This window comes from Mirounga leonina, unplaced genomic scaffold, assembly GCF_011800145.1.
Source record: "Mirounga leonina isolate KUSES-001 unplaced genomic scaffold, KU_Mleo_1.0 Mir_168, whole genome shotgun sequence".
In the NCBI taxonomy this organism is placed as follows: Eukaryota; Metazoa; Chordata; class Mammalia; order Carnivora; family Phocidae; genus Mirounga; species Mirounga leonina.
The window spans coordinates 40766338-40788329 of record NW_023270426.1 but is presented as its reverse complement, the minus strand read 5'-3'; the positions used below and the strand labels follow the sequence as shown (position 1 = coordinate 40788329).

The 21992-nt window shown below is 46.8% G+C and overlaps 1 long non-coding RNA gene across 2 annotated transcripts in view; it reads right to left on the bottom strand.

Moving 5' to 3' along the window:
- The window catches only part of LOC118016854, a 151991-nt gene that overhangs the window by 64362 nt on the left and 65637 nt on the right, over window positions 1-21992 (bottom strand). Inside the window, exon 6 of one of the 2 annotated variants that reach the window (XR_004680940.1) lies at window positions 3852-5340. The exons of the other annotated variant lie outside the window; for it this stretch is intronic. This is a non-coding gene — a long non-coding RNA (uncharacterized LOC118016854). Of the gene's footprint in view, window positions 1-3851; window positions 5341-21992 lie in introns of those variants that run through there. 2 annotated transcript variants of the gene reach the window in all.

The following is a 21992-nucleotide window of genomic DNA, read 5'->3' as shown; positions in this document are numbered from 1 at the left end:
TGTTGACCTCCTGTCTTCCAACAGATGTCACCACCCCAGAAGTGACATTCACTTCCATTCACATTCTGCTGGGGAGAACTCGTCATATGGCCACACCTATCTGCAAAGGAAGCTGGGCAACGTATCTTCATTCTACGCCAAGTTAAAATTCAGGGATTCTCTTACCAGTTGAAAGAAGAGGAAAACCAATCTTTGAATTCCTAAGATATTTGCTTTTATAACAAAGGCTTTCGTGACCTAATCATAAGGAGAAATTCTGATGAGGCAAGAATTTTATTTCCATACTACAGAGAGACAGAGCGATGGCCAGGAGCCAAGAGCCATGTAGGCAGATTCCTCAACCAGGATTTGATCCTACTTCAAGGTCATGGCCTCAGATTCAGGCACAGGTTTTGGCACTCTTGAGGACTGACAGGTGAACCATGTAGGCATCACCATTCACGCAAACTTCAGAAAAGACAGTGAGTGCTCTGTCCTATTCAGGCGTACAGGGACCTTTTTGAAGTTTGAAAACAGAGGCACACACTGCAGAATTATTTCTGATTTACATTTTCCTAATAGAACATTTTTTTGGCATCAAGGAGGAAAAACTTCTCCCCTACCCTCCTAGATTCAGTATTTGGGGGCAAGAAAATTAAACCGACACGAGACAGATGAGCAAGGGAAAAGACAAAGTTTCTTCACTTACCCAAGTGGGAGCTCACAAAGAAAGTGGCTCAAAGAAGTGGTTAGAATTTAGAGCTTATATACATCTTAATAAGACCAGTGGCAGAGGATTTCATGGGACAATAAATAGTGAGGAATGACTGAGAAATATACAGGGAAACTAGTACCAGGGAAGGCTTGTCTTCCTAAGGTCTGTTTCTGCATCAAGCCCTGACTTTCATCTCCTTCCCTCTAATGCAGGCAGCCTCCCTTAAAGGGGGATTTGTGACGGTTGAATTAGTTTGGAAGGCTGTGCCTGTAGGCAGGTGAGGGGCGTACAGGAAAAGCCTCTTCCTGAATCCGTGGATTTTCAAATGGCTTCAGCTCAAAATAACCCTTATGCCACAGTGGCATATTCTGGACTCCTTCACACGTCACACCCAAATTGTATAGAATCAATGACTTTGAAAGAAAGAAGGAAAGAAAACTAAAAGGAAAGATGGAAGGAAAGCAGGTACTGGCTATAATAAAATGTTTTTCAGGCAGTGGATGAATTTCAGGGAAAAAAATTATATTCACAGCTCCAAAATCAATGCATCATTTTTAACAAAACAATATGTGGGGAAAGACTTCAGTTACATTCCAAATTCAATTGGTAAGATTTCATACTCAGTGTGAGTCATCCTCTGCCTTGTCGTGCCCCTGACCTGAATGTATTCCCACAAGCCTTGGATGAATGGCCATGATTTGTGCTTAGTAGTGTACAGCAAGACCCCCAAAATTTGAGAAAGTATTGAAGAAACACTTGGAGAAGAAAAGAAAGCCAGGGAGGACAGCCATGGCCCTGGAAGGGAGGACTTTCCCGCATGCAGAGCAGCTATTGGTCAGCAACCACATTAACAGTCCGGGATTAGGAAGGAGTGCTCTAGCCATCCTAGATCCTAACATGAGAGTCTTCTAGTCACATGTAGGTGTTTTACTATGTTTCCATTACATTTTAGGACATTGGTTAGGAATGTGGAATTGATGCATAACACAGGATAATTTTTCCCGTTTCAAATAATAGGAAATAGGCTCTGGTTAACATTTTCAGGCAGAACATCTGATTTTTAGATGTGGGTGACTAATGTTAAATGAAAGGTGCCTGTATTTTAGAAGCTGGATGGGAAGTGACGCCCCATAGTTCTTCACTTACTCGACATCCATTCAGCGGACACCGACTGAGGACAGTGAGCCAGGCATTGTGCTGAGGGCTGGGGAGAGAGTTGGGGAGAAGCCAGCGGCCCTGTTGTGCAGAGCCTCAGGATGTGGTCAGGGCGAGTGGAAGCTGCAGGAGCGGGCGGTGGTGGGGACTCTAATCTAGCTCCAAGACAGGGGTGAGTAAAATTTCACATGGTAAAAAGGAGAGAGGGGGCCAGGCAGAGGGACTAGCCCGTGCAGAAGTCCAGAAACAGGGAGCAGGGCAGCTAAGCCTGGCTGCACCACTGAGCCCCAGGGGCCCAACAGAGCAGGAATTCCCACTGCAACACCCCGTTGCCAAAGAAGCCAGACAGACGTCCGGCTCCTCTCTGGAGCTCTGTGCACATGCTCCTGGTGGCCATCTTCATCTCAAACTACCACAGGGACCAAACTGAATGGGCTCTAAGACTTCATTTCCTTATCTATAAAATGGGATAATAAAGTTCATCTTACAGAGTTACTGTGCATATTGAATGGGTTAATACATGTAAAATGCTTAGACCAGGGCCTAGCACATTTTCAATGCTAGAGTATTGCTAATGCTATTGTTACCAGCTATAGAGGCCCTATAAATGTGTCACAGTGAAGCCACAGTTTCCCCGAGCTCAGGCTCAGGATAGTAAGAGAGAAGTTTCCTCTCTTTCTCCCTTTCTCCCTCTCTCTCTCTCTCTCTCTCTCCCCTCTCCGCTCCTCCCCGCCCCCCTTTCTCTTCCCCTCCACACATAGCTAATGCATATTTTGGGATCCCTCCATTGGTGCAATGAGACTGCATCCTACACAGATTTCGCTTAAGCAAACTCAAGAATGCCCACCTGGCTGGATGAGACTGCAGAGAACAATTTAAAGGCTACCAGTCTCCTGCTTCTCTCAAAGAGCACAGGCCCCAAAATGAGCTCCACGGGAGCCCGAATACATGTCCTCTCCTTCGAGAAGGACCATTTCCCAGCATGGCCAGGTCTAAGTATCTTGAAGTATACCTTGCAAGTGACTTACGGGATTCTCCAGCCTAATTTGGACCGCATGCACTTTCCACCATCCGCACTGACTTTAGAACCCAACCCTTCCTAAAAAGAAGCCGCCCAGCACCTCTGTCGGTTTAGCACTGAGTACGTTCTAACCGAGCTGGAAATCTTTAAGGCTTTCTGAGAGCTGGTCTTTACTTTCCACAGTTTACGTCACCCCCAATCATAGCCTGAGGAGTAGGATTAAAGCCTCCCAGATGCGGACCGACCCAAAGAGGGGCTGTGATTCGCTACCTGAGCTGTCCCCCTTTTCCCTCCCCTTCCCCCTTCGCAGGTAAAATCGGCTTCCTCTCTGCCTGAAGCAGGGCTAAAAAGATCACCAATCCCGAGACTTGTCACATGGAAGCTACAGCAGCGCAGGCACACAGATCTAGAGCTTGAAAAACAGATGCTCTCGGTTCGCAAGTCCACAAGCCCGCCGCCTCTCTTGAAGCTCAGGCAGGTATGTTCTCCCCACTGGGTTTAATTTCAAAATCCAGGGCAATCACTGAAAAATGAGAGCTGTTTGCTCTTTGAGCTATGCACAGTTTTCACCAGCAGCCTCTGGTGGCTACAGTCTCGGGCAGTTTTCTAGCACCTTTTCCTCGTCCTCCCTACACAGACCCATATTCCGGGGCAATGGTTCTTCTAATGGCCTGTGGACACCCGCCTGTGTTTGGAGGCATTGTCTGAGCCCCAAGTCCAGCAGCTAGAATCTCTCCCCAGGCAGACAGGAAGAGAAGGCTGTGGTCTCACATTTCAGCTGGCTTCTGTCTTCCCTCAGACTCCGGAAATCTGATCCTCCCTTTTGTCTTTCCAGCACAGTTCTATATGGAAAGATAAACATGACAATGCAACAGTGTGCACAGACACGGGACCTGATTCTCAGCAAGCCCTATGTTGAAGGCATAATTATAGCTGGAAGGTGGCAGCTTTGGGGGGAAAAGGAAAGCAAAAGGGGAAATATTCTTTATAAAATGTTCTTGTCTTTATTTTTAGCTTGGCGTTCACATCTTATTTTCGATCATGCAGGGAACCAAGCGCACACTCACGTACACAAAAAAATACTCCTATATTCACACGCGCACACACACACCTACACACAAGGCAGTATTTTAGAGACCCTTGGTCTTTGATGTTCTTTTCGGCAAATGGACAGTTTACCACCATAGTCAAATAAACATCAGAAGAGCGGTTTTTCTCCTTCCTCTGCTGCTCCTAAACACAGGAAAGAGATGAGCAAAACAGCATGAAACCTGAACCAACTCAGGACTCAGAAGGACTCCAGAGAACAGGATCTTCCAAATGGAAACTCCAGTTAAGCTGCAATGTCCTCCGAATCTCATCACTTAAATTGTGATTCCAAAGAGGAAATCCCTTATGGCCCAGCAAGCACATACAATCAGTTGTCCACATTATTTATGTAAAAACCTGTCCTGCTGAATATTTTGGATGTAGAAGTGACGCTTTCAAAATGAGATTTGCCAACACAGCCCCTTTTCCCCAAACAGTAAGAATCAGCAGAATATCCCTATGAGTCCTCTCAATTTATTCTTCATCAGAAGCCAGTGGGAGAGGAGCTCAGCTGAGTGAGATCCCACGCCGCAGGCAGGCACTAACCTAATCCCATGCAAAGGCAAATGAGAACAGAGTATGAGCTGGGGATTCCTAAATTAGTGGGCCAGCTCTGAGACTCGGGGGCTCTTACTTAGGCAGGGCGACAAGGATGGCAAAGTCGCAAAGAGCTGGGCCTCGTGAAGTGTCCAGGCTGTGTGGGGCCTGGGAGGTGACAATAGTGTTTCAAGGCAAAGACTTTGGGCCACATACCTGTTCACAGTGGAGTATGCATGTTAAGCAGAAGGAGGTTTATGTGTGAGTCTTGCTTTAAAAAGCAGGAGGGCAAAAAAATAAGATAAAATAAAATAAAAATAGAAGAAGCAGGAGGGCAATGAAGCTTTATTTTATGTGAATTCTACAGTGTTGACCAAACCCGCCCTCCCAATTTCCCGCAGGCTCCCCAAAGGAAGAGGATCCAATTAAGCATGAAATAAGGCCTCAGCCATACACAATAGCCTCACCTAGAACACGGCTCACCTCCTATGCCCTTCCCGCCTAGCAAGATTTGGGGGTGGAAACTTTGGCATCATTAAAAGTACTATCTCCTTGCCTGGGTGTTCACTCGCTCTTTGCTCACTTTCCGGGAAGGGTGGAAGAGATTAGGACTGCCTTCTGCTTGGGAGGGGCCCTCTGGAAGCTTACAGGGGTCAGAGTGCAGCCCTGGGGAAGGGAGCAGAGATGACTGGTGCAGACCTGCTCTGGCTGAGTTTTCGGGAAAAGAGAGGACACCAAGTTGTTGAGTTTTACACTGTCAGCCCAGATCCCCGGCTGGAGAAGAGAGGAGTTCGAGGCAGATGACCACCCACAAGAGTGCATTTGGCTGGGAGGAGCTTGGTACCTATGAGAGGCAGGAAGACATGCAAATCAGGCCTGAGTCAGGGAACCCCTAACCCCAGCGGGGCCCTGGAATCCAGGAAGCCCCTCCCTCCCATACAGCAGCCAGCTTTCTTTTAGGGGGCTCAGAAACCACAGGAGGGCGCCACGCTGTCAGCAGAGCCCTACGTAGGAGGCGAGACCCCTAATTAGCTCTAGTTCCATCTCTGCCTGCTTTTCCTGTCACAAACGCTGGCATTCAACACACACACACACACACACACACACACACACGGCCAATTTTATAATGGCACAAAAGTTAACAAGACACAACGATGCCCTTGAAGTCTAGGAGGTAATAGAAAGAACATGGCTTTCTGAAGCCCTACTGTTCTCGGTTCTGTCATTTATGAATTATGTGGCCTTAGCCAAATCACTTTTTGTCTCTATAAAATGGACGTAGAAATGCCACCAAGTGTTTCTGAAGGGCTGAGAGAGAGAACATATAGAAAGCACTGTGCAGGGGCATGGCAGGCCCAGATCAACAGTTACAGCGTGTTAGCGATGGAGAACCTCTGGCTTGTAAACAACTAACAATGGAGCGAGGGAATAAAACGGAACAAACAGAGTAGGTCTGCAACCAGAGCAAAGTGGGCTTGATACACTGGGCCAGTAAGAGAGTAAAAGGGGAACTTGTCACAGAGCACCTGACTCGGCTACTTTCAAAAACAGGCCGGGTGATGACTCATAGCCCGACCTGGCTTCATGGGTGTGTGGCCTGAGCAGTCGAGGTTCTGCTGTCATTGTCCTGAGAGTCTTAATAATTCTTTTTTATATTGTTATGTTAATCACCATACATTACATCATTAGTTTTTGATGTAGTGTTCCATGATTCATTGCTTGCGTATAACACCCAGTGCTCCATTCAATACGTGCCCTCCTTAATACCCATCACCAGGCTAACCCATCCTCCCAACACCCTCCCCTCTAGAACCCTCAGTTTGTTTCTCAGAGTCCATCGTCTCTCATGGTTCGTCTCCCCCTCCGATTCCCCCCCTTTATTTTTCCCTTCCTACTATCTTCTTTTTTTTTTTTTAACATATAATGTATTATTTGTTTCAGAGGTACCGGTCTGTGATTCAGCAGTCTTACACAATTCACAGCGCTCACCATAGCACATACCATAGCCTCCCCAATGTCTATCACCCAGCACCCATCCCTCCCGCCCCCACCACTCCAGCAACCCTCAGTGTGTTTCCTGAGATTAAGAATTCCTCATATCAGTGAGGTCATATGATACATGTCTTTCTCTGTTTGACTTATTTCGCTCAGCATAATACCCTCCAGTTCCATCCACGTCATTGCAAATGGCAAGATCTCATTCCTTTTGATGGCTGCATAATATTCCATTGTATATATATACCACATCTTCTTTATCCATTCATCTGTCGATGGACATCCTGGCTCTTTCCACAGTTTGGCTGTTGTGGACATTGCTGCTATAAACATAGGGGTGCACATACCCCTTCGGATCCCTACATTTGTATCTTTGGGGGGAACCCTCCTACACTGTTGGTGGGAATGCAAGCTGGTGCGGCCACTCTGGAAAACAGTTTGGAGGTTCCTCAAAAAGTTGAAAATAGAACTACCATACGATCCAGCAATTGCACTACTGGGTATTTACCCCAGAGAGTCTTAATAATTTCTGAATGCTGTTCCCTGCAAACTACGCAGCCAGCCCTGCTCCTATCTACTGAGACTGATGGTATTTTAATTAAGTGTCTCCTCTGAGGCAGCTCACCCCTTCTCAGAGGCCTCCTGAGCTGCTCAGACCCCTGATGCTCCTCTGATATCCCAGTCTGTGGGCACACTAGACACACTAGAAGGTTCTCCTTCTCAACTCCAGACCTCCTAATCCCTATGACCCACCCCAGCTTCTCTGTAGGTAGCTGAGTGGGTACTACATCTGCCCCCGGCCATTGCTCTCAATATAAAAGCAATGTTCTCCTCCACAAAAACCATTTCCAGGATTCAAGAATTCTACCTGTGTCCAGCCCCATCTGCCTTCCATTCAACCAGTTCTTATTAAGTACCTACGATGTACTCAGTGCTCAGCTGGGCTGGATGAAGCCTATCTTCCTGGCAGCAGGCAAATCCCACCCAGAACTGACAGGTACCAAGTTAAAAGAACAATGTTCCCCAGGACCTAGAGTAAGTAAAACTTTGGACAATCTGATCTGAGAAACTTTTGCCTGGGAGAAAGAGCACAGTCTGGGAGCAGGGGTGAGAACATGGAGGTAGGGCTATGTTCTCGCTGACTCCAGCAGCTGGCGCAAGGCAGCTGGATGCAATGCTGCCCACCCCATCATGTTTCCCCGTCTGCTGTGAAGAAGAGTCCCACCTACTCCGAGCTGCATGACTGTCGGGTGTCCTGCATCACTGGCCACAATCCTCTGGGACATCAGTTTCATGGTTGGGGTGGGCTGGACTCACTTTCCCTGAGAGAAAGGGTTTGGGATGGCCAAAGAGCCCTCGGTGTTCAAAGGCACAGGAACAGAAAGAATCTGAGAAGAACTTGAAGAAAGCGATCTGCAGGGTGGCGGGGTGGTGGGTAGTGGGTACAGGGAGATGCAGGTTCCTGCTGACTAATCTCTCTTCCCTTCCTCTGTGAGAGGCCCTCTTCCACGAGCAGCCAGAGATCCAAAGGAGAGAAGGTCCCAGAAGATGATCTATAGGGTGTGCCAAGAAAAGACTTCCCATTCATCAGAATCAATGAGCTGTAAGCCATGAGCAGTGAGAGTAAAAATAACTGCATCCATCTCAGGAGGGAGACCAGAAATAGTGACGGAAAGACCTACTCCTCCAAATCAGCTCTAAGCTGGGTTTTTGGCTTTAAAAAAAAAATGTGATGGAAGGGGGCACCTGGGTGGCTCAGTCAGTTGAGTGCAACTCTTGGTTTCAGCTCAGGTCATGATCTCAAGGTCTTGATATCAAGCCCCACGTGGGGCTCTGTGCTCGGCGCAGAGTCTGCTTGTCCCTCTCCCTCTGCTCCTCCCCCCTCTCTCTATCAAATAAATAAATGAAATCTGTAAAAAAAAAAATGTGATGGAAGTTCACTGAGTATGCTCTAAGGGAGCAGCAGGCCGAGAGCCAAGGACACACTGTCTGTCAGGAGGTAGCGGTGAGGGCTGTAGGTAAGGGGAGGAGTGAGGAGGTATGTAAAAGAACGGAATTCTCCTTTTTTGGTAACTCTGCCTGGGTGTAAGTAGCCCATTGGTCAGTTAGAGCCTATGGCTTAATGAGCCTGTTTGCATTCAGCCCAGTGGTCACTGGGGGTCCTTCTACCTTACTCAGATTTCCACTGCTCAAGCCTATTGCCTAAAGGCAGCCTCTGTGCTCCCCCCAACAGATCGGCAATGACAAATCTTTGGCTTTAAGGGCAGAGGTTCATGTTCAGTAGCCGCTTCATGCTGGGACAGGGTGGCAGGGGTGGGGGTGGGGGGGTGCACTGTCCCTCCCTAAACTTACCGGTCCATCAGGAGTTCTGTGTAGTTACAGACCAGAGCATGGCATTATATCAACATGATGATAAGCAATTTGAGCAAAACTCCTTGGTGGCCAGGTCCATGGGATTTTGGGGAGGCGGGGGGGACCCTCCAGTGGTATGGGCTGGAATCCTTGTTGAATCATTCACTGAATCATGGGATCATTTGTATATGGAATTATTGGGTTCTAGAAGAGGCAAATTTAACAAAGAGATTAAAAAGAGGGGGACCAGTAATTAGTAGTATGAGTACTGAAGCTTCTCAACTTCCCTAAGAAGGGAAGAAGCCATGATAGCCATGACCAGGTCTCTTTCCAAGAAAACCATCCTTCTGTTGCACAGTGCCGGAGGAAGGAAGCCACTCAGATGGGTAGGACCATATTTTGCCTATAGATCAAGATGGTGGCCAGATCCAGAGGAACAAAGGAAAAAAAAGGAGGGGCCCCAAAAGAAGCAAGGTGGCTGAGAGTCAGCCAGCATCAGGGAAGGGTCCCAACCGAGTCCATACCATAAGAAGTTTAGCCCTGGACAAGCTGCCGCTGCCAAATGAACCACACGTTGGGAACGGAGACCTCAGGGCGGACAAAGTGGGAGAGGAGAGGAAAGAGGCCCCTCACCCTCACAGGAACAGGCAGACCAACCTGCTCATCCTCAGACCTTCAGACCACACCAGGGAGCTAACCTGGTCAGAGACCTTTAATTGTCTGAGGAGCACTAGGGTTAGACTGCCAAAGGGAGAAAAAGAGAAAGGAGAGGGAGGGTAGCCTCCCTCCTAAGGGCAAAAGGGGAAGGCCATCACCCTTTTGGGCAAGGGCGGTCCAGCGGGTTCCCCTTAAGGCTTTGGATCTTCATCAAGGAGTAAACTCCGCCGGAGGTCGTCAGTCGCCCAAGGAATACTAGAGTTGGTCCACTGAAGAAAAGTCCCAAGAAATTCCTGGAGAATCCAGGAAAAGTCCCAGCCCTGCAGAAGTTCCCCATATGGGCCACCAAATGTGGAGTGAGCCAATCGGGTGAAGCTGGTGGTGTGGGCGGTGAAAGAATTCACCCATGGCAGAACAAAGGCAATAGAAGCCTACCGAATACACTGCAAGGGAGCCGCCAGCAAGATGCAAATGAGAGACTGGCTGCTGGTTTGCAGTACTTTTAAAAATTCATGCTCTGTTGTAATAAATGTAAAAAACTCTCACTATCTTTTATAAATTTCAAGTAAATTAAATATATCAACTTCAATTAAGTACAAGGCGTAATGGTGATCTAAGCATGTGCTTTTCGAAGAAGCTTGCTACTTCTCCCTCTCTCCCAGTTTCCCCCCCCCATTCCCACCCCCATGGCCTCAGATTCTAATAAGCCTTTAAATGGGGATGTTCCCTTTTGTTCCCCGGATTGGAAATGCCTACTATAAACTTATTTTCAATTGTGACCTTCTTAAGTCTCTGTCTTAATCTCCTTGGATCTTCTTAAGTCTTCTTTGGGCCTCTGGCTGCTCAGAGAAGGGGGTGCTCAGGAAGATTAGAGAGGTTAGTCAGTAGGCATCCACATCCCACAGGTGTTGTCTCCATGTCCCAGTACATGGCCTCTGAGGTAGTCTCTGCTCAGTACCTGTTGATACATGATTGCACGTGTGACCGGATCGATGGATGGGTAGAAGTAAGGAATGCCAGATCAATAGCTACTCTTCTGTAGGGCTGAAGTTAATGTTGTGCTATAATCTTGAGCTCTATGGGATCATAGTCTGGAATAAAATGAGAAGAGTGGACTACTTCTGGGGAGAAGGCAGATCCTTAGAGAGGACAGGTAAGGCTCTACCAATCTAGTTTTTCTACACTTACTGGGAACATCTAACTTCCCAGGCCTCACTGTTCCCACCTGGGCAAAGCCCCTGCCTTTGGGCAGCCATAAGTTACTAGGCACAAAGCAGGCCAGAGAGTGCCAGAAAATGCTTCAGAGAGGCTTAGGGGACTCCCAACCTCCACACGCAGGAAAGCCCAGTGTTACGACTGACCCTCCCAGACTGCAGGGAAGAAAATGGAGACAGGCTGTAGCTCACACTGACACAGCAGAGAACATCTAGATAAACAGAAAGGGATTTAGAGCTGTGATATATATGATCAACAAGAGAATGAACTGAAAAAGAAAACCTTTGGTGAGGGAAGGGTAAAGGTGGCAGCTGAGAGCTGATAGCTCCTTTGGGGACTTTGAATGAAGCAGAAAGTCAATAAATTTGAACACTGAGGTCTAGAGAACAAAACCATGACCCAGGAGAGGTGTGTTTAATTTCATGCAACGAAGCAGTTTCTAAAAACCAAGGCTGTCCCACAATGGAACGTTCAAGTCTATCACTATTAAGAGATATTATGACTAAGTTTCCTTTCAGTGGAAGAATTGAAAAAAGAAGCTGTATGCTCATCTGTCTGAGCTGTCATGTGAGGGATTTCTGAGGTGGAGGAAGGTGGGGCCAGATGACTGAAGGTTTTTCCATGACTCATTTGTTTAGGTGAGTCACCCTTGCCGTCCTTACCCCACCCCACCCCACACTGAGACTCGGAAATCAAGTTTTTATCCAAGGGTCTGAATACCAACTCAGTTCCCCACTTAGAATTTATGAATCTCCAAATTCCTAAGCTTATTGATAGAAAATCCTGCTCTCTTCCCCCAGGCGACATGCAGCCCTGAATGGGAGCTAGCCTCTTTTCCCCACAAAGGGGCAGATTCTCCAAGCGATACAAAGCTTCACTTAGAACATTCTCCTCAAACCCTGCCTCTGGATTTGTTTCTCTGGTTTTCTCTCCTTCTGTGTCCACACCCTCACACCTGAAGTGACTCCCAGCAAGTGCTTTGGAAAGGTTCTCCCCTCGGTCCCTGGGCTCCAGCTACATCCTGGTCGGAACAGAAGCATTCTTCCAGCTCACCTCGGGCAGATACCTCCCAAGAGTGTCCCTGCCTAGAGGTCACCTAGCTCTTTTAAGGCAGTGGCCCATAGCCAGTGTCACCAGGAAATGCGATGAGGAACACCCCACACCCTTCTCTCACCAACCTGGCCTCATACCCCTCAGCCCCTCTGCCACCACCATGCTGGGCTAAGCCTAACACAGGCCCACTGCCAAGTGTCCCAGCAGGTCTGCGCCCAGTGCCAGCCCAACCCAGCAGCGTACTGTAATATTGAATCCCTTGCCCTCTCCGCAGGTGTGTAAAGAACTTGGAACACTAAAAATTTTTAACTCCCCTTTACACATCCACTCTACCCACACTGGACACAAGGAACACATGCAAATTAGGTGCCAGGAACTGTCTGGACGGATCCCAAGTCCACTTTCAACTACACTCTGAAACTGACTCTTGGTTGCCAACATCATCAGAACTGAGGGTGGGAGACCAGGCCACGTGTGGGTGCTCAGTGAGTAGCCAGGGTGATGACAACTGCACCGCTGAGTGACTGAGCACAGATCCGGGGCTCAGGAGAAGCGACTCGGCTCCATTTCTTCATCCATCAGTAAGGAAGCTGGTCTTGATTTCTGGGGCTTTATCATGTCTAAAACGACATAATTTTCTCACTGACAGGGACACTTCTCCTGAATATCTTCTCTTTCAGATGAAGAAATCTCTGTCCTGGGAGGTACGCTGACTCGGCCAAGCTCACACTGAACGTTACAGCCTGGACTTCTGCCTCCTGGTCCTAGCTCCCTTGAACAATTCCAAACCAGCTGTCATCAACCCTGGACCTTGGGACACAGAAGGCTCTAGATATTTGAAATGGGAACTGAGGAGAAACACAGCAAAGGGTAAAAGGAGTCTGCCGTCCGCTCCTTGGCTCGCTTTGGCAAAGGGTAATGCTGTTAGCATACAGCCCTTGCACAGACATCAGCCTTCACAGCCCTTCCATCTTCCACCACAGCATGCCCCCTCCCCTCAGAGCTAAAAGTGCAGCCCAAGGCCAAACAAGCCCCACAGAACATCTCTGTCTGAGACTGGGCACAGGTCTGGAGCAACAAGCACAGAGAACCACTTAATTCTGAATTCAATGTTGCTATAATCCTGGTGAGGTGTATGCATTTCAGGGGACACTGTGAGCTGACCTGGAGCCCTCCCAGAGGTATGACAATCAAGGGTTCCCTAAGCAACTCTCAGATAGTTTGGGGATAATTATTACCTCCCATTGATAACTAAGACTGTTCAGCCCCTTGTGTGTTGATGGCCCTGTCATGCTAACAAGGTAAAGTCAGTAGAAGACAGAAGAGTCAGGTCTTGACTTCCAAACTAAAAACCACATGTGCAGTAGCTTAGTTTAACAAGGCTCCCTAAGTGAAAGTAATTCATGGCTACTTGACAACTGTCATGTGATAAAGTTTTGGCAAATGTTGTTAAGTTTTAAGAATACAAAAGGGAAATATTGGGGACGCCTGGGTGGCCCAGTCTGTTGAGCAGCCATCTCTTGATTTCGGCTTAGGTCATGATCTCAAGGTCCTGGGATGGAGCCCCGTGCTCAATGGAGAGTCTGCTTAAGGATTCTCTCTCTCCCTCTCCCTTTTCCCCTCCCCCTGCTCACTTGCTCTCCCGCTTTCTCTGTCTCTCTAAAATAAACAAATATATCTTTTAAAAAAGAGAAATATTGGTTGCTTAGAACGGTTATGCTGGAGGAACTATGTTATAGAGTTTTAATTTGGAGAAAGATCCTTTCTTTTGTAGGGTTGTTTGTGCCATTAACTTTGATGATCTAATTCACCTTCAGATTTTCCATGATCCAAGCCAAGTCTGAAAATAGTCACATGTGCAGTGAACATTTTCGAGATATAATTTGAAACACAGCCTGCTTATTGCTCTGAATGATTTACAAATTGCTCTATGTGAAGAACACCACATGAGACTTCCAAATGCCTGCCCAGGTGTCAACAGGTAACAAGTCAGGCTGATATAAGTGACTGGCTAGGTCCACATTCCAAGAACACAGCATACGGAAATGTCGGCAGGGCTCAGCAAGACAAGAACTTTGTGTGCACTTAGTAGTATACATGCTAATAAATTACTCCACAGTGGTCACCCATAGAACGTCTCCAAATCCTACTTCCAGAAGCAACAAATTAAGTGTTGTGATCTAAATGGCTAAGACATCCCTTAGTTTATGTCAAGTATCTAATAAGCTACACAGAAACACAGCTATTCCAGTTTTATCACTGTTTTTTTTCTAAGCCTTGTCTGTTTGCAAAATAGAAATGAGAATATGCACAACAAAAGGACCACGGATTATCACAATAGAAACGGATCTCGGAGCTCATTAACCCTACATCATTTTTCCTATATCACTTTATAGAGAGGCAAACTGATTTTCTATCTAAGTCACATTCCTTAAAAGCAGAGCCCGAGACAAGGATTCAGGAACACATGCTTTATTAAAAGGAGTGCTCTTTGGGGCACCTGGGTGGCTCAGTTTAAGAGTCTGACTCTTGATACTGGCTCAGGTCATGATCTCAGGGTCCTGGGACTGAGCCCAGCAACAGGCTCCCCACTCAGCAGGGAGTCTGCTTGCCTCCCTCTCCTTCTGCCCCTCCCCCCTGCTTACTCTCTCTGTCTCTCCTCTCTCTCTCTTAAATAAATAACTAAATCTTTAAAAACAATAAAAAGGAGTGGTCTTCAAGAAAAACCATTGAGGGAGCAAGTGAAGCAGTATAGGAAAGAGGAAAGGGCTAAGCAATGATGTGACTTCAAGAAAAGTTTAGTTTTGCATGAAGGGCTCCCGCTGTGGGCCTCCCCCAGAATGGGGGCATCTGCTGTCCTATCAGCGGTAGATAATGCTCTAGAGAAAGGAGCAGCTATGAGCTGCCTGTGTTAGCAGGCAATGCTCCCAGCAGCTGGGGGCTGGGCTCACTGGCCCAACAATGGGGACCTGGGCAGGGCCCAGGGGTAGTGCTCACCACAGCCCCAGAGAAGTGTCCAAATGAAAATGTCTGCATGTAATGTCTCTATATAAATATATCAATAAATGTCTGTGTATCTCTCTCTCTAGAGAGAGAGAGAGAGAGGAATTGGGTGGGGAGACAGAGACTGAGAGACAAAAAGAGACAGAGAGAGAGAAGACAGGCAGGTTAAATGGGCCGTGTAAAAGGGGAAGTGACAAAGGAGCACACACTATGAGTAATACAGACACTCAGGAGAGCAAAGGCACTGAGCGGAGCATGAGGAGCCTCAGCCCCCTGAGAATGGAGCAGCACAAAGAAAGGGTTGTGCTAATGGCAGAGTCTAAAGTGAACCACGAGCTCTTCCTACCGAGGCAGAGCTTTGTAAGTGAGACCGGGGGGTTGAGAACCCAAGAAAGCCACTTATCCATGAGCAGAGGACAGATGTTGAGGCATAAAGCCAGCTGCAGACAGAAGGAGGAAACCCAGCAGTCAGTAGACAGTGTGCAGGGAAGGCTGACGAAGGGCAGGGAGCACAGAACGACAGCCCGAGGTCATGAGTGAGATCCCGCCAAGTGGCAGAGCTCTTGCCAGGGGGATGGGACTAGAACTCACAGGTGACTTGGGACAGCCTTCGGAAGTCAGCGGTGGGGGTCGTGAGGTGGGACACCACACCAGTCACAGGAGGCTTGGCTGCCATGCAGTCCTGGTCTGGTGGGGGGATCCAGGAGGGGAATGACGGCAGACGGAAGGCAGGAGCCCACCGCGAGCGCCAGGTGCCAACAGACCCAACAGCAGCCTCTCCTCCCCGGGAAGGTTTCTTTTCTCCCTCCTCATCAGCCCCAGAATGAAGAGCAGCCTGGGCCGGCAGGTAGCTGGGTGAAGCTGGGGGAGGTATTAGAAAGGTGGACTGCAGGGCGGTGGCGGGGGGGGGGGGGTCAGTGGTCCCTCTGAGGCAGAGGCCAGGTCTCAGCCATGGCCTGGGACAAGAAACCTATTTAGGGAATGGAGCTTTGCAGTCACTGAAAGACTCTGATGGGAGTTTGTACCTGAATCTCTAGGGCACCGAGGCAGCCCCTCTCGTTATCCAAGCCTGTGTTTGCTGAATGTGCAAACATTCATGAGCAGGGATCTTAAAAATGATTAAAAAGAGCAAAGCTCCTATGGGGAAAACACGCTATTAATCTTGAAAGTTCTCTTCCATTTTTTTACGGCTGCTCTTCTCCAATAAAACATCACATGGTGGTTTTGTTTATTTTAGCATATTACAGTTTTGATAAAGCCCCAAATCCATTCATCAGATATATTCTTCAATGTCAAAAGGGCATGCAAAGAAATGTTTCCTAATGAAAGATTTATCTTTTACCGGACAGTGATGATTTAACTGGTTCTGATCTCTTCATCCTCTTTTCCATTAAAAAAAAAAAAAAAAAAGTTGAACCAAATTACCTTTCTTGGAATAACAGCCCCTTCTAAAACCTGACTGCTTTGTCATTACCTCTCTAATCTCCCTTGGAGATCATGGGCTATTCATTTTCTCCGACTCCAATTTGCCTTTTGATATCTTTCTTTGGTCTGTTCAAACGGTCCCCCAATTGCCCAGCTCATCAGAGCAAGGCCTCAGTGAAAGCAAGAGCCCCTTGCCACCACGTATCACCCATGGAGTGTCACCCAGGGCTCCACCAGCTCTGGGGCCCCTCCGTGCATGGTGGAGGAGCTTTGAAAATGGTCCAAGCTCCTCTCATTAAAGCTTTCTCTAGCTCTTATCCCCGAGACATCTCTCATCTCCATATCATGGCAGGGGCTGCAGCTTCATAGCCCTAGAAAAAAAAAAATTAGCTACTGAGCCCTTTTTAAAAAGGAAAACCTGAGAAAAAGAAAGGTTGCAAATATCACCTGCGCACCTGCGCACCGCTGATGGGGTTCCCTACATGAGGGGGCCTGGTTGAGGGGTGAGGGGTGAGGGGTGAGGGAAGCTGAAATTGAGCCCACACAGAGCTGTGTGTGCCTAGAGAGAGTGCCCTTTCCCACTCCGCACCAGAGCACCATCTTTGGGTGGGCAGCAGCTCCGGGTTCTTAGTGGGTCGTTTCTTCTGGGTGTTGAGTTGGGCCAGTGGGTGGTTATATCATTGTTGTGGTTTCCGGTTGTGTTGAGTTGTTGCTGTTTTCTTCCTCTACTTCATCTGTGTGATTTCATCTCTGCTGTCCTCCATGGAAAGTGTGGCAGCCCCTGGCGCACCCTGGTTCAGAGGAAGCACTGAGCACACGCAAATTTCACACACCTCTCTCTCTCTGCCTCTCCTCTTAAATATCCCCTCAAAAAATTTTTTTTTCTTTTCAACTGTGTTTAATCAGCAGTGTGGATCCAACTGTGCGGGCTTAGTCCTTACTAGATTTTGAATGCACAATCGCGTCCCAACTCATTAGTGACAAGAAAGCTGAGCTGTCAAGCATGGCTTCCACTCCAGGAAAGGGGTCTGTGTGAGAGCAAAGTCCAGGATCCACACAAAAGCTGAGTTGGCTTTTTTCTCCTTTTAAGCTTTATTGATTTCGGGAAGAACTGAAGGCCTGATAGAAAAAAGGTGGGAATCAGCTCAACGTACTAATTTATGTATTATTTATGGACTGAAGCCTACACTCGCCGCAACACGGAACCCGGAAGCGGAACACGAGACCTGCCATCGCACACAGTTCCTGTGCGGGGAGCCAGTCCCCCCGGAACTGTGAAATCTCATGGGGGGAGAATGGCTTCCTGGGAGCGATGTGGAGGTGCAGGTCAGACAGCACGACGTCCGCGGGAGACCTGGAGCAAGTTCCTAGACCCCTACGGCCTTCAGTTTTCTTGTCTCTAAAATGGGCAGAAATACTGACTCTCAGGGTTGTGATCATTCAATGGCAGAAGTAAAAGACGCATTTCAAAGTGGTTACAGATATGTGTTGTAGGCATCCCGCGTGGTGTACTTTCTCTCTCTCTCCCCAGCTGTCCCCCAGATGCCTGAGTTCTCAGTAGCTCTATCAGAATTAGTTCATGTGGCAAGAATCCTCTGGCCCTTTCAGTCCCCTGCCCTCTGAGGGCAAGCTGATTTTTCCTTTCATTTTTGAAACACAATGGAAGTTATAACAACCAACAACCAAGGACAGGTACTGATTGTCTTCAGGGAGCTGAGTCCTCATCCATTCCACCAGCTCCCCTTCCGTCCCATCCCCTCCCCAGGGTGCCCCCACCTTCTCCTCTCCCTGCCCAAAGGACAAAGGGGCCTCCTGAGTTTCACCATACTGATCTCATCTCTCACGCAAAACACAAATTAAATCTTCAGTGAGACTACAATTTTACTACAAATGTAACATTTATGGAACACTTACTATGTATGACAAACACAATGCTAGGTATTTTACATCTCTTACCTCATTTATTTCTCACAAGCATTTGGTACAGGTACAATCTCCATTTTACAAATGAGAAATCGACTTGAAGAGGCTCATCCAAAGACACATGGCTTGTAGGTAGCAGAGTATAAATGTGAACCCCTATCCACAGGATTCACTGCTCCTTAGAGCTCCCATCCCCCTAGCATTCACTTCCACACTACTGTTCCATATATTTGATGAACACACACTGCCAGGAATTCCTAGCAGTTCTTAGTAACCCTCATAAAATAACTCATTTCATCATCACAGAAACCCTATGAGGTAGGGACCATTCTTATCCCCATTTATAGATGCAGAAACTGAGACATAGTGAGTTTAAGTAACTTGCCCAAAGTCCTACAGCTGCTCAGTGGCAGGACAGCGTTGCGAACCGGTAGTCTGAGACCCTTCAGGCTGTATGGCTCCTGCCCAGCCCAGCTCCTCCCAGAAGGGAATTCTCTCTATCCCAGAACCCTACAGCCAGCAGAGGAATAGCAATGTGGATGGGGCAAGATAGGAGCAAGATAGGAGCTAGTGGGACTGGGGCATCCTAAGGCGCTCAGCTCTGAGAAGACTGAGCAGCTGGGGTCAGCAGGACCAGGGAGGGGTTCAAGCCAGGGCCACCCACTTGTATGTCGTGCTCCCATCCCCCCCACAGACGTCCCATGCCCTAGACTCAAGTGGCCACATGTCACCTTAAAGATATATTCTCTTGAACCCTAGAGATGTTCCTGGGACTCAGAGTCCCCTGTTGAAATGCAAATGCAGCTGGGAGCTATACCTCCTTGAATACCATATCAGCAGAGGTGACAATTTGTCAGAGTCACATGGCCTTCCTTCACTGTCTGCTCTCAGCTACCATGTGCTGGGCCCAAAAACAGCTCTCCCTGTGGGGCAGTCCGACCTTGAGTGCCCTCGAGGTGCCCTGACCCAGGAACAAAGCAGCCCAGGGAGCTGGTCTTTGAGCCAAGGTTTTGAGGATGTGTCCTTTACAGCTTCCCAGTCCTCAACACTGGCCCCAACAGTGTGAAAACCTGTGAAGGGTGACCTTCTGAGATTAGCTTAAAGAGCTCTCATCACTGCAGGGTGTGCTAGGGCAGGGACCTCAGAAAGGGCAGATCAAGGACACAGAGAATGCCAAGAACCACCTTGGACCTTCCAAGAAAGGCAGCTGTTCAGAGGGGGTGAAATGCCCAGGAATAAAGGCAGTGAACATTGCACCTACAAGCATTAATTCAGCACCTACAGTGAGTTTCATACAATGATTAAAACACTTGGGCCTTGCCTTACGGTGCTCTTGCTTCACCTAAGCCGTTGACTGGCTCCCAGCATTATACTTAAATTGATCCAAAGTTGCAATGTTTGTTTTTCTTATTTGAAGACTTCATTGCAAAACAGTACCAAAAAACAGATGATAACACTCTTAAAGTCCACATTCCCACCACTAGTGATTCTATCTGCTGTCTCTTTTCTTGTGAGCCTCATCCCCCCACATGCATTCCCACCCCAAACCTTCATCCCCAGAGAATCACTACCAGGACTTTAGGGCATGCCTTTCAGTCCATCTTTTTCTACAGTTTTACATTCACAACCCTTTATTTTCTGCTCCTGGTTTAAAAGTTTCACTGCCTATTTCCATTCTTTCAGGGAGTCACTTTTAGATTCTAAAATGCATACTTAACTATAAATTTTTCCAACTAAAATAATTGACTTATTCGCTATCTGTATCCCACCTCACAAACCTTAGCTTGCTTTAAGTTCCGTTCCAAATGAACCCAGTCTCAAACCTTTGCTGTGTTTACAACCAGAACTTTCGTTATGTTTTGTTTAAACATACACATAAATTATTGTCTTCCTCTTGCATCCCATACCTTCCTTCCAGGTCCATTTGCATCCTTGCTTTAGGACATACTGTATTAGTTCTTTGCATCTGTGGATAGCAAATTCTCCAAGTCTTTTTATGTTTTAAAATGTCCTGGTTTTTCCCTAACTCTTAAAAATACCATTTGCCTGATGTTAAATAGTCTATAATTTACTTTATAATGTTTCAGCAGAGATAGTATGACATCTATCTATGAATGTATGCTAGTTTTAATCTGTGGTTCTGGTTGGTTAAGATTAGCAGTATCCTAATCAATAATAAATACTCCAAGAGTGGTTCATTTGAATCTGAAAAATTGCATTCAAGATTCCCTCCTTTGAGGCAACTTCTACAGGCCCTGGAAATACTGCTATCTAAAATCGAGCAGAGATCATGGAATGAGCATAATTTTACAGAAAAAAAAAAAATTATTGTTGCCGTAATTGGTGGTAAAGCTTTGTGGATCAGTTAGAAATACTGTACAGATATCTCCTCTGCTCCTGCGTGGATAGGGTATAGAACTGGGCCAGCCCAACAGCTTACCTCCCTGCAGAGCAGTGGGCACCCTTTTGACCTGTGTTCTACTATTTAATAGAAAATGCTGTCATTTGATCCAGCAGGAGTATCCTACTTCTAGAATATTGTCACATCTGCCTCTAGGGAGTGTTTTATGCAAGGCCTTGGGAGAAATGCTTAAAGGCTGCAGAATTAGAATGTCCTTGATTTTCTAAGAACAGGTAAGACTGTTTTGTTTTGTTTTATTTTGTTTTTGTACCTGCTTACCAAAAATGTTTGTGTGAGTACAGCAGAATTTGGTCTGAGACTTGCTTTCATTTTAAGATTCTACTTGGTGGCAAGATTATGTAGAAGAGGACCTCACCCACCACTAATCACTGGAGGCCCTCAAAATTCATCAAAAGAATAAGGCAGTGATTGGGGCGTGTAGGTGGCTCAGTCAATTAAGTGTCTGACTCTTGATTTCAGCTCAGGTCACAATGTCAGGGTCATGAGATCAGCCCTGCATTGGCTCCATGCTGAGCGTGGAACCTGTTTAAGATTCTCTTTCTCCCTCTCCCTCTGCCCCTCCTTCCCTCTTTCTCTCTCTCTCTAAAAGAAAAAGAGAGAGAGAGAGAGAATAAGGCAGTGACTGAATATTGAATAGGCATAGATTAGTTCTTAACAGCTGGGTATGAAATTCTAGGTTCAGTGTTCACGAGCAGTAGCCATTGTGTTCTGACATCTATGATAAGAAGTCTGCTATAAGTGTGATGGCCACACCTTGTAGGTAATTCTAGTGAATTTAGGATTTTATATTCAACCGTTCTACCACAATGGAATCTACAGAAGGATTTTTTTTTTCTTTTTAAATTCTTCTGGGCATTTTGACTTCTTTCTAGAACATTATCCCTTCATATTTAGAAAATATTCAGCCATTGCCTCTTTGAATCTTGGCTTCCAAATCACTAATTCTCTCTTTATCTATGTCTAAACTATTTTATAACCCATTTATTGAGTTTTTTATTTCTAGGAGTCTATTTTTCATTTTTAAGATTTCTGCTTGGTCCCTTTTAATTTGACTTTGAATAACTGTTTTCAGGCATTTCTACATCTTTGATGTGGGAACAGTGTCTCTTAGCACATGTTCAGTTTGACCCTTTGATTCAGAAGTCATCACATTAATTCTTCAGTATAACTAGGAATCAGATCCAAAGCAGCTTTCTTTTAGAAAAGTATGACAGTAGAAGTATGAGGAAGACACCCAAAATCTGTTTAATGTTAGAAAGACCGGAACCAGGAGTGAGACCACATCAACACAGGAATCTGAAAGATTTCATCTGTGGGGAGAAACCATTTTACAGCTACTTTACAATTACATTGTGCTCTCTAATAATCGGTTTTTAACATCATGGGTAGAGCTTGGCTCTAAACTCTTGAAAGAAAACTATGCCAAAAAACAGAGGTGTTTGATCCTGAGA